Source organism: Phyllobates terribilis, unplaced genomic scaffold (assembly GCF_046119375.1).
Source record: "Phyllobates terribilis strain yellow unplaced genomic scaffold, ASM4611937v1 Scaffold_292__1_contigs__length_2399606, whole genome shotgun sequence".
NCBI classification, from domain to species: Eukaryota; Metazoa; Chordata; class Amphibia; order Anura; family Dendrobatidae; genus Phyllobates; species Phyllobates terribilis.
The window spans coordinates 1,027,118-1,041,075 of NW_027363052.1; positions in this window are offsets into that span (position 1 = coordinate 1,027,118).

Below are 13,958 nucleotides of genomic sequence, written 5' to 3' on the forward strand. Positions count from 1 at the left end.
GGGCGTAACTAAGTATCAACCCGATCCGACCAAGGTCGCACGGCGGCTCAGTCGACTCCGTGCACCAGGGAGGAACCGAGCAGAGGGACCAGGTGCTACTCCAGGTCAGACCCCGGACATGGCTGTTGACCCACACCGGGGAATGCAGTACAGGCAGGTTAGGCTGGCATACAGACAGGTGGGTATTGGCAAACACGGCTGGTATGCAGACAGGTGGGTACTGGCAAGCACGGCTGGTATGCAGACAGGTGGGTACTGGCAAGCACAACTGGTATGCAGACAGGTGATTACTGGCAAGCATGGCTGGTATGCAGACAGGTGGTTACTGGCAAGCACGGCTGGTATGCAGACAGGTGGGTACTGGCAAGCTCGGCTGGAATTCAGACAGGGAGGTACTGGCAAGCACGGCTGGAGTGCAGGCAGGGAGGTACTGGCAGGCACGGCTGGTGTGCAGACAGGTGGACACTAGCAGGTTGGAGCGTAGGTTGGATAGGGTCCAGTACAGATTGGGATACAAGAACAGAGCCGCAGATGCGGTAGAGAAGCAGAGTAAAGCGAAACTGCCGGAGCGGTGGACAAGGCAGAGCAGAGCGAAACCGCCGGAGCGGTGGACAAGGCAGAGCAGAGCGAAGCCGCTGGTGCGGTGAGAAAGTAGAGCAGAGCAAAACCGCAGGTGCAGTGGACAAGGTAGAGCAGAGTGAAACCGCTGGAGCGGTGGACAAGGTAGAGCAGAGCGAAACCGCCGGAGCGGTGGACAAGGCAGAGCAGAGAGAAACCGCAGGTGCGGTGAGCAAACTGAGCATAGCGAAACCGCAGGTGCGGTGGACAAGGTAGAGCAGAGCGACACCGCCGGAGTGGTGGACAAGGTAGAGCAGAACAGGGCAGAAGGTGCAGGCAGAGAGGACAGGGCTCTGTTCACATGGAACAGACTGGAAAATACAGGAAGATGCTTAGAACACAGGAGGTAGATACGGAGGAAGGGAAAAGGGACAAGCAGAACCAGATACACACAAGGTACTTACAATGAAGTAGCTAGTGGACTCTAAACTCACAAACAGAAGTACAGAGACAACGAGTTGGAGTTAGGTGCAGGTTCAGACACTGCAGGAAAAGGGAAGGTACGGACATAGAGAGAAACAGGTAACAGGTTAGGAGACAGTTCAGACAAGAACTGACACTGGAACGAGATACAGGAACGAGCCTGGGTACTCAGCCCCCAGGAAGGCAGAAACAAACTAGAAGTCACAGGTAACAGTCCTGGGTATACAGCCCCCAGGGTGGCGGAAACAGACTAGCAGTCACAGATACAGGTAACAGAATCAGACAAGATGCAGAACAGGACCTGGCAACTCAGAGGCAAGGAGCACACTGATTGTTAGTGTTGCTCAGGCACCTCCTTCTGGGTGGGGGGGTTTAAATATCCAGTGACTCACAGCAATAGGCTGGGTACGCTTTAGGAGTGCGCCCACAGCAGCTATAAGAATCAGAAAGTAACTGGGCCACCGCCCTAAGCAATCAGACAAGACACATGCACACAGCATGTACTGGAGCAAGGTTTGCAGGCTGGACTGATCTGTAAGATTGCGGTCTTGTATGGTGAGAGGTGGTGCACTATGCAAGCACTGACGAGTGACTCTGACAAGTGATTCTGACGAGTGATTTTGACAAGTGATTTTGACAAGTGATTTTGACGAGTGATTCTGACAAGTGATTTTGATGAATGATTCTGACGAGTGATTCTGACGAATGATTCTGACGAGTGATTCTGAAGAGTGATTCTGACGAATGATTCTGAAGAGTGATTCTGAAGAGTGATTCTGACGAATGATTCTGACGAGTAATTCTGACAACTGATTCTGAGGAGTGATTCTGACAAGTGATTTTGACGAATGATTCTGACGAGTGATTTTGACGAGTGACTTTTACAACTGTAATAATAATAATAATAATATAAAAAAAAAAAGTACCTGTTCGCTGATGGGACTTGAACACAAAAGTCTATGTCCCAAAGCCAGCGCACTAACCACTAAGCTATTAACTTAGCTGTAAAAACCTATGAGTTCTATTTGGTTATATGATTTTCAGTGCAAACTTGTCTAAAACTCATTGGGACTTATGCACAGACTGCAAGCAAGCCAAATTCAAATCATGTTTGATTCTGATGTGTGAGTCTGATGTGTGACTTTCTTCAAACATCAGAATCATAATGACTTTTAGTCACCCTGAGTATTTTCATGGTTAATCTCATAAGACAAGAAAAGCTGCCAGCTACAATCACTTGACTGGATAGTTCAATGGTAAGGCAACAGTCTCTGAAACTACTTTGTCAGAGATCAAATCCTGACAGGCATAAGATTTTTTTTATTTTAATTATTCCTATTAAGCACACAAACTACAGGGGTGTTTTACTTTTAATATCTGACGTTCTGATTGTCATCCTGACGTGTTAAGAGTTTCGGACACGCTGTCTATTTGTATGGTAAATTACATAGCCAAACTAAATTGGGAGGCAAGAATTTACTACATATCTATTTCCAAGTGACTTTATATTTGCATAACTTCTTAAAGGGGTCTAATGATAAAATGTCTTTATTGTAAATTTTTATTTCCATCCACCCAAGTACTGGCTGCAAACTCCCAATTTACTTTTGCTATCTAATTTACCATGCAAATAGACAGCGTGCCGAAACTCTTAACACATCAGGATGACAATCAAAACGTCAGATATTAAAAGTAAAACACCCCTGTAGTTTGTGTGCTAAATAGGCATAATTAAAAAAAAAATAAAAATCTTATTCCTGTCAGGATTTCAACTCTGACAAAGTAGTTTCAGAGGCTGATGCCTTACCATTGCACTATCAAGTCAAGTGATAGTAGCTGCCAGCTTTTCTTGTCTTATAAGATTAACCATGAAAATACTCAGGGTGACTAAAAGTCATTATGATTCTGATGTTTGAAGAAAGTCACACATCAGACTCACACATCAGAATCAAACATCATTTGAATGTGGCTGGCTTGCAGTCTGTGCATAAGTCCTAATGAGTTTTAGACAAGTTTGCACTGAAAATCATATAACCAAATAGAACTCATAGGTTTTTACAGCTAAGTTAATAGCTTATTGGTTAGTGTGCTGGCTTTGGAACACAGACTTTTGGTTTCAAGTCCTATTAGCGAACAGGTACTGTTTTTTTTATTATTATTATTACAGTTGTAAAAGTCACTCGTCAGAATCACTCGCCAGAGTCACTCGTCAGAATCATTCGTCAAAATCACTTGTCAGAGTCACTCGTCAGAGTCACTCATCAGAATCACTCATCAGAGTCACTCGTCAGAATCATTCGTCAAAATCACTTGTCAGAGTCACTTGTCAGAGTCACTCATCAGAATCACTCATCAGAGTCACTCGTCAGAATCATTCGTCAAAATCACTTGTCAGAGTCACTTGTCAAAATCATTCGTCAAAATCACTCGTCAGAATCACTCGTTAGAATCACTTGTCAAAATCATTTGACAGAATCACTTGTCAGAATTACGTGTCAGAATCACTTGTCAGAATCACTTGTCAGACAGGGTATTTAGCCTCAAACTGACATCATTCTGATGTTTGATTTTGATATCTGATCATGTCCTAAAATGGACACTGTAACAGAGACATATGTGAGGGGTGATGAGCGGTGTAAAGAGGAGATTCCTACATATGACTACACAGGTGAGTAGTAACCACTAAATGCAAAGAAGTCACTGATTCTTCTCTTGGAAATATATATATGATGCGCCACATCAAAGGTAATTTGTATCTAATAAAATATAAGCTGGGTGACAGTTCTTTGTAAAACAACAACGATAAAGGATAAGACAAAATTACTTGGAGGGTGAGGGCTTTTTAGCTCCTTTACTTTAACCGGACAAAACCATCGGTCTGGAGGGATTTTTATACCATATAGATGTTTTTTTAGACTTAGATGCTTTTTAAAAACAAATAACATAAATAATGATGTAAATATGTAAGGCGCTTTCATGAATCTCCAGTAGATTGACAATTGAGATCAGAAGCAAATATTTAGCTCTTTTGGTCAGAACGGAACATGCATTATGGTTGTAGGTTTATTTTCTCCCATTCGATTAAAACTTGTGAACATTCGTCTTTTTTCATTCGTATTAACTATGTAAATATGTCAGATATTATTATTGTGCGATAACATGGAGATATATAGGCAAACAACAGAAGATTCCTAGGAGGATGGAAGGTCAGTGCTATGGGTGTCGAGAACGCTGCTCACCTTCCTTCTGCTGCAGATTTACTTCTGTTGAATCTGCTCAAAATATTCATCTGAAAGAGATTAAATGCTGGAAATATCTTCTGGTTTATCCAGCCTCAGAAAGCCTTTAATAATTAATAATAATAATAATTTTTATTTATATAGCGCCAGCATATTCCGCAGCACTGTACAATTAAGCGGGGACATGTACAGATACTAAATTCAATACAATTTAAGGACAGTTTAAACAGTTACATCAGGAGTGAGGTCCCTGCTCGCAAGCTTACATTCTACAAGGAAATGGTGGACACACTGTGTGAAAAGTGATTTGTTATTTCAGGTCATGCAATTATAATAAATAGGGATATTCATGTAAAGCTGTATGATCCGGTCATCAGTCCATATGTTTAAGTGCAATACTCAAGTATCGAGTGCAGTTATCTTGTGCATGGAGAGTGTGGAGACAGATGAAGAGAAGGGAACAGATTCTGAATGATATTTAGAAGGAGGGAACAGGGGAAAGTTAATTTACTGAGTAGTTAAGGTGTTAGGATTGTTTAAAGAGATGGGTTTTTAATGCGCGCTTGAAGATGTGGTGGCTAGGCATCAGTCGGTTCGTCTGGGGTAGATTCCAGAGAACTAGCGCAGCATGGTAGAAGTCTTGGAGACGGAGATGCGAGGTTCTGATTATGGGGGATGTTAGTCTTAGGTCATTTGTAGAACGGAGGGCACGTGTAGGGCGATAGATAGAGACGAGAGAGGAGATATAAGACGGTGCAGAACTGTGGAGAGCTTTGTGGGTGAGAGCGATGAGTTTATATTGGACCCTGTAGTCAATGGGCAACCAGTGTAATGACTGCCACAAGATGGAGGCATCGGTGAAATGACTGGACAGAAATACGACCCTGGCTGCCGCATTCAGGACGGATTAGAGAGGAGAAAGTTTGGTAAAAGGGAGACCGATCAGAAGAGAGTTGCAGTAGTCCAAACGAGAGTGAATCAGAGCGACTGTAAGACTTTTAGCAGTTTCCGAAGGGGTCGGATTCTGGAGATGTTTTTAAGATGCAGTTGACAAGAGCGAGTGAGTGATCGGATATAGGGAGAAAAGGAAAGGTTAGTGTCGAATATGACCCCAAGGCATCGGGCGTGCTGCTTGGGAGTTATCGTTGAACCCTCCAAGGTAATTTCAATGTTAGGTATAGGTAGGTTAGTAGAGGGGAGAAACACAAAAAGGTCAGTTTTGGTGAGATTCAGTTTAAAATAGAGAGAGGACATGATGTTAGAGACAGCAGACAGACAATCCTTGATATTTTGTATTAGGGTAGGGGTGATGTTAGGGGGAGAAGTGTATAATTGGGTGTCATCAGCATAGAGATGATAATGAAACCCAAATCTGCTGATAGTTTGTCCAATAGGGGCAGTGTATAGAGTTAAGAGGAGGGGGCCTCTTCTCTCTGTACGTCTGTTTAAAGAGGGCTTTTAAACAGATGTATAGTGGGGAGAATAAGTATTTGATACACTACTAATTTTGCAAGTTTTCCCACCTACAAAGAATGGAGAGGTCTGTAATTTTTATCGTAGGTATACTTCACCTGTGAGAGACAGAATCTAAAAATAAAAACCAGAAAATCACATTGTATGATTTTTAAACAATTAAATTGCATTTTGTTGCATAAAACAAGTATTTGATCACCTACCAATAAGCTAGAATTCTGGCTCTCACAGACCTGTTAGTTTTTCTTTATGAAACTGCGCTCATTACCTGTATTAACTGCAGCTGTTTGAACTCATTACCTGTATAAAAGACACCTGTCCACACACTCAACCAATCACACTCCAACCTCACCACCATGGCCAAGAATAAAGAGCAGTCTAAGGACACCAGGGACAAAATTTTAGATCTGCACAAGGCTGGGATGGGCTACAGGACAATAGGCAAGCAGCTTGGTGAGAAGGCAACAACTGTGGGTACAATTATTAGAAAATGGAAGAAACACAAGATGCCTTTCAATATTCCTTGATCTGGGCCTCCATACAAGATCTCGCCTCATGGGGTAAGAATGATTTTGAGAAAGGTCAGGAATCAGCTCAGAACTACAAGGGAGGACGTGATCAATGACCTGAAGAGAGCTGGGACCACAGTCTGAAACATTACCGTTAATAACACACTACGCCATCATGGATTAAAATCCTGCAGGCCATGCAAGATCCCCCTGCACATGCCAGCACATGTCTGGGAAACATCATTCTTTGGGGGTGCTTTTCTGCAGAGGGGACAGGACAACTGCACCGTATTGAAGGGAGGATGGATGGGGTTATGTATCGTGAGATTTTAGCCGACAACCTCCTTTGCTCAGTAAAAGCATTGAAGATGGGACGTGGTTGGGTCTGCCAGCATGACTTGATCTGAAACACACAGCCAGGGCAACTATGGAGTGGCTCCGTAAGAAACATTTCAATGTCCTGGAGTGTCCTAGCCAGTCTCCAGACCTGAACTCAATATAAAATCTTTGGAGGGAGCTGAAACTCATGTTGCCCAGCGACAGCCCCGAAACCAGAAAGATCTGGAGAAAATCTGAATGGAGGAGGGGGCCACAATCCCCGCTGCAGTGTGTGCAAACCTGGCCAAGAATTACAGGAAACGTCTGACCTCTGTAATTGCAAACAAAGGTTTCTGTACCAAATATTAAGTTCTGTTTTTCTATTGTATCAAATACTTATTTCATGTAATAAAATGCTAATTAATTATGTAAAAATCATACAATGTGATTTTCTGGATTTTTTTTTATATTCTGTCTCTCACAGGTGAAGTGTACCTGGGAAATACAAGGAGGCCTTGTGTAGTAAGGTTGTAAGTCCATACTCTCAGTTTTGCACCGATTACCGCTGACCAATTCTTATTATTCTCTCTTTTCATGTTGTGTACATTATAATATTTAAGCCATATGACAAGAGCCTTGGGGCAGGGCCTTCATAACCCTTATCCCTTTTGCTGTATGAGGAGAAATTACTGGAAACCTCCGAGTATAGACCACTACTTTCAGAATGAGTTCCATCATTTAGACTGAATATAATTAGTTTGTCTCCTCTCTTTGTGCTAACCAGCAAACAAATGCAGGACAATTGTGACCTCTCTGAGCACAGGAGGCGCTTAGTTCCGTTTATTCAATAGTTCCATTAGGAAAGAAAATCCTCAGCTCTCACCGAATGTTGCAAATTATCCATTTTTTTTTTACTTAAAAGCCAGGAGTCGATTATAAGGGAAGGAAACATATGAAAAGTCCCCTTTTTATCCACTCCTAACTTTTTCTACATTCCCTTTTACAATTTTCCACTGAGGATTTAACTAGAAAAGACTGACGATGGGCAACACTGATATATGAGCCTACGAAAATGGTTTTGATTAATGAAAAATAAACTGCAAGAAAGCAGCATGGGGCGAAGTGTCATCTTCTGTTTTTGTTTTAAAGCCTACTGTTAGATTGTGATCAGCGTTGCATCACTGTTTTTGTTAAAAAGCAAATTTTTCTGTATGCTTTGTAGTTTGGATGAAAACTTTTACATATTAAGGTTCTAAAATATCAGTAGCAGAGGCGTAGCTAGGGGTTTTGGTTCAGGGGGGGCGAAACTTCTGAGTAGGCCCCTAACCAGGTAATCCTGATTATAACTATGGTGGCGCACCCTAATAGTGGATGTAGGAGAACCTCAGCAGGTGACAGCGCTGTTACTAAAAATAATCTCTGCACTGATATTACCACCATATGGTGACATATATTGATAGATGCCAGTCCTGCAGAACATATAAGAGATCACAGTACAGTTATATATGGTGACTTACAGCTGATGTTCTTTCTGATTAAATTGTTCACTTTTCTCGTCTTTTCCATCTGGTCCAGACTGACACGACGACTTCTTCATCCAGGACTCAGAGTCTCAGGTCTGCAGAGATCACAACAAAGATACATTTGACTCCTTACATTTCAGGCACCGTCCCCCATCTATTCCGAACCTGCACAAACACCTCTTCCTGCTGATACCCCAATACTGAACCGCTGCTGCTGTATGTGTCCCTATAACTGCACCTACTGTGTGCTCTCTAGATGGTAAAACAAACCTCTAAAATATAGTAATGCTGTATGCAAGTGCCCTAGAAAACATTGCCAACATTTTGCCCCTAGAATGTTATAGTGCCCTCTGTGTGCCCCTCTCACTGTTATAATAACCTGAGTTCCCCTATAACGATAAGTGCCCACTTAAGATTTAATAATGTCCTGAGTCTCCCCCCATATACAGCCCCCTCTACACAGTATGATGCTCTCTTATACACAGTATAATTCCCCCTTACTGTATAGTACCCCCCACAGTATACTGACATCTTAGTAGCCTCCAAACTGATGTCTCCAACACTGTATGATGGCCCCCACACTGTGCAAAGACCCAACATTATCTCCCACACTGTATGATGGCCCCCACACTGTGCAAAGACCCCACATGTATGACCCAAATGTAATCCTCACACTGTATAAATAGCCCACATATAGTATAATGCCCCTCCCATAGGCAAAGTCTGTAGTATAATGTTCCCCCTCATAGGCAGAGGGTCTGTAGTATGGCCGCTTATCTCCCGAGGACAAGTGTGACGCCGATTCCCCTCCCCTCCTCTCCTCTCCTCTCCCCTCCACTCTCCTCCCGTCCCTCCCCCCGCTCGATCAGGACCCCGGCACCCGGCGTCATACTTACCCCTCCCCTCCCCTCCTCTCCCCTCCCCTCTCCTCTCCCCTCCCCTCTCTTCCCGTCCCTCCCCCAGCTCGATCAGGGCCCCGCCACCAGGCGTCATACTTACCCCTCCCCTCCCCTCCCCTCTCCTCTCCTCCCCCCTCCCCTCTCCTCCCGTCCCTCCCCCCACTCGATCAGGACCCCGACACCGGCGTCATACTTACCCCTCCCCATGCCTCCGCAGCAGCTCCTGTGTCTTCCGCTGATGCTCTGTGATGTCTCAGGTCAGAGGGCGCGGTGACGTCTTTACACCGCGTGCGCTCTCTCCTGACCGGTCACAGCGCACAGCGTCAACATGTGGGCTACGCTGGAGTCCAGAGAAGCAGCTGAGAAGGGAGGTGAGTATTGGATTTTTTTTTGTTTGTTTAGGGCCATAGGGGACCTGCATGGGGCACTATGGGGGGATGGATATACAGGGGATATGACTTCCTGCATGGGGCATTATATGGGGGGGAGAGGTGAAATCCTACATGGGGCATTATATGGGGGGAGAGGTGACATCCTACATGGGGCATTATATGGGAGAGAGGTGACATCCTGCATGGGGCATTATATGGGGGGAGAGGTCACATCCTGCATGGGCCATTATATGGGGGAGAGGTGACATCCTGCATGGGACATTATATGGGGGGAGAGGTCACATCCTGCATGGGGCATTATATGGGGGGAGAGGTGACATCCTACATGGGGCATTATATGGGTGAGAGGTGACATCCTGCATGGGACATTATATGGGGGGAGAGGTCACATCCTGCATGGGGCATTATATGGGGGGAGAGGTGACATCCTACATGGGGCATTATATGGGGGAGAGGTGACACCCTGCATGGGGCATTATATGGGGGAGAGGTCACATCCTGCATGGGGTATTATATGGAGGGAGAGGTCACATCCTACATGGGGCATTATATGGGGGAGAGGTCACATCCTGCATGGGGCATTATATGGGGGGAGAGGTCACATCCTACATGGGGCATTATATGGGGGAGAGGTGACATCCTGCATGGGGCATTATATGCGGGGATGTGACATCCTGCATTGGGTATTATATACGGGGGATGTGACTTCCTGCATGGGGCATTATAAAGGAGGGTCGGGAGACATATGCTAGAATACCCGATGCGTTAGAATCGGGCCACCATCTAGTATATAATAAGTACAATGACAGTGTTGCTTACTGTACTTGTCATTTAGTGTAAAGGATTTATTTAAAAAAATATTAGTGTTTTCGTGCACCGTCTCTTTAAAAAAGCCGGCCGGCAATTCAGCAGCGGTACCCGACAATTTAGAACAGAAAGATAGAGCATCACACATAGATTAGATAGATAGAAACATGTCAGTCACATATATAAGAAGTACAGTGATAGTGTTGGTTATTGTACTTGTCATTTAGTGTTAAAATAAAAGATTTATTAAAAAAAAAAAAAATTGGCGTGAGGTTCCCCCATAATTATAGTCTCTAGCGGAGGTTAAGCAGACAGCTGGGGCAGATGTTTGAAGCCTGGGAAGGGGGTAATACCCACGGAGCTTCCCAGGCTACTAATATCAGCCCCCAGCTAAATACCTAGTCTTTACTAGCTATTAAAATGGGGGACCCCCCCAAAAAATGACGTGGTGTCCCCCATATTTTAATAGCTAGCAAAGGCTAGGCAGACAGCTGGGGGCTGATATTAATAGCCCAGGAAGGGTGCCATAAATATTGGCCCCCTCCCAGGCTAGAAACACCAGCCGTCAGCCGCCCCAGAAATGGCGCATCCATAGGATGCACCAATTCTGGCACTTAGCCTCGCTCTTCCCACTGCCCTGTAGTGGTGGCAGTGGGGTAATAGGGCTGGGGTTGATGTCAGCTTATAATGCCAGCTGACATCAAGCCCAAGTTAGTAATGGAGAGGCGTCTATAGACACCCCCATTACTAACCGCTTAGTCAAAGTTAAAAAAAAAACACAAACACCCAGAATAAAGTCCTTTAATTGAAATAAACACACAATTCTTTATTGTTCTAAATTAAACCATACTTACCGTCACGCCCATTCCAGCTGAAGCCAACGATCTCCTGCAATAAAAGTAAAATAATAAAGCAACATCATCCTTACCTTTCCATGGTTCCCACGACGGCTACAGCTCTGCTACATTCACATGACAGGCTGGACCGCAGCAGAAAGCTGCCATCCAGCCTGTCATCCCGCAGACACTGAGAAGCGCAGGCATGCTTGCGCTCCTCAATGTCTGGCTGTGACGGCATCCAGATGAGCCGACAATGAACTCAGCTCACCTCATGCACGTCACTGACAGCGTGGGAGAATTCTCCTGCGCATGCGGTGAGCGTGAGAGAATTCTCCTGCTGAAGCGCTGAGCGCAGGAGAATTTTCCCACGCTGTCAGTGACGTGCATGAGGTGAGCTGAGTTCATTGGACATGACCTCGGCTCATCTGGATGCCGTCACAGCCTGACACTGAGGAGCGCAAGCAAGCCTGCACTTCTCAGTGTCTGCGGGATGACAGGCTGGATGGCAGCTTTCTGCTGCGGTCCAGCTTGTCATCTCGATGTAGCAGAGCTGGAGCTGTCCTGGGAACCATCGAAAGGTAAGGATGATGTTGCTTTATTATTTTTCTTTTATTGCAGGAGATCGTTGGCTTCAGCTGGAATGGGCGTGATGGTAAGTATGGTTTAATTTAGAACAATAAAGAATTGTGTGTTTATTTCAATTAAAGGACTTTTTTCTGGGTGTTGCAAATTGCACTCCACCGCCACCCCGGAAAATGGCGCGTTCATAGAAGCGCCATCTTCTGGCGCTGTACCCAACTCATCCAGGGCCCTGGTGCGGTGGCTCACTGGGTAATAAAGGGGTTAGGGCCAGCTTGGCATTATCAGCTGGCCCTAAGACCGAAATTCATGGGGTCACGCCAATATTAGACATGACCGCCATGAATTTCTAGTAAAGTATTTAAAAAAAACACAACACCCAGAATAAAGTCCTTTAATTGAAATAAACACACAATTCTTTATTGTTCTAAATTAAACCATACTTACCATCACGCCCATTCCAGCTGAAGCCAACGATCTCCTGCAATAAAAGAAAAATAATAAAGCAACATCATCCTTATCTTTCGATGGTTCCCAGGACAGCTCCAGCTCTGCTACATCGAGATGACAGGCTGGACCGCAGCAGAAAGCTGCCATCCAGCCTGTCATCCCGCAGACACTGAGAAGCGCAGGCTTGCTTGCGCTCCTCAGTGTCAGGCTGTGACGGCATCCAGATGAGCTGAGGTCATGTCCAATGAACTCAGCTCACCTCATGCACGTCACTGACAGCGTGGGAAAATTCTCCTGCGCTCAGCGCTTCAGCAGGAGAATTCTCTCACGCTCACTGCATGCACAGGAGAATTCTCCCACACTGTCAGTGACGTGCATGAGGTGAGCTGAGTTCATTGTCGGCTCATCTGGATGCCGTCACAGCCAGACACTGAGGAGCGCAAGCATGCCTGCGCTTCTCAGTATCTGCGGGATGACAGGCTGGATGGCAGCTTTCTGCTGCGGTCCAGCCTGTCATCTCGATGTAGCAGAGCTGGAGCTGTCGTGGGAACCATGGAAAGGTAAGGATGATGTTGCTTTATTATTTTACTTTTATTGCAGGAGATCGTTGGCTTCAGCTGGAATGGGCGTGACGGTAAGTATGGTTTAATTTAGAACAATAAAGAATTGTGTGTTTATTTCAATTAAAGGACTTTATTCTGGGTGTTTGTGTTTTTTTTTTAACTTTGACTATGGGGTTAGTAATGGGGGTGTCTTATAGACGCCTCTCCATTACTAACCTGGGTTTGATGTCAGCTGGCATTATAAGCTGACATCAACCCCAGCCCTATTACCCCACTGCCACCGCTACAGGGCAGTGGGAAGAGCGAGGCTAAGAGCCAGAATTGGCGCATCCTATGGATGCGCCATTTCTGGGGCGGCTGACGGCTGGTGTTTCTAGCCTGGGAGGGGGCCAATATTCATGGCACCCTTCCTGGGCTATTAATATCAGCCCCCAGCTGTCTGCCTAGCCTTTGCTAGCTATTAAAATAGGGGGGACCCCACGTCATTTTTTTTGGGGGTCCCCCATTTTAATAGCTAGTAAAGGCTAGGTATTCAGCTGGGGGCTGATATTAGTAGCCTGGGAAGCTCCGTGGGTATTACCCCCTTCCCAGGCTTCAAACATCTGCCCCAGCCGTCTGCTTAACCTCCGCTAGAGACTAAAATTACGGGGAACCCCACGCCAATTTTTTTTTAAATAAATCCTTTATTTTAACACTAAATGACAAGTACAGTAACCAACACTGTCACTGTACTTCTTATATATGTGACTGACATGTTTCTATCTATCTAATCTATGTGTGATGTTCTATTCTTTCTGTTCTAAATTGTCGGGTACCGCTGCTGAATTGCCAGCCGGCTTTTTTAAAGAGACGGTGCATGAAAACACTAATATTTTTTTAAATAAATCCTTTAACACTAAATGACAAGTACAGTAAGCAACACTGTCACTGTACGTATTATATATGTGACTGACATGTTTCTATCTATCTAATCTATGTGTGAAGCTCTATTCTTTCTGTTCTAAATTGTCGGGTACCGGTGTATGCCGCTGATGAATTGCCGGCTTTTCATGTTTCACTGTGAGCACTGTTCCCATCGATTTGGGCAACCACCTCCCCCAATACATTCTACATTATTGTTAGTTGTTTTCCTTCATGTAGAATTAACCTACAAGGAAAGAAAGGGTTTATTTTCATTCCGATATTTGTGTCCCATTGACTTGCATTGGTTTCCGGTATCGGAATCAGCGATATCCGATACCTTTTGAGTATCGGCCAATCCAATCCGATCCGATATTTCCTGATATCGGAAGGTATCGCTCAACACTACTTGTGAGACATCAGTGA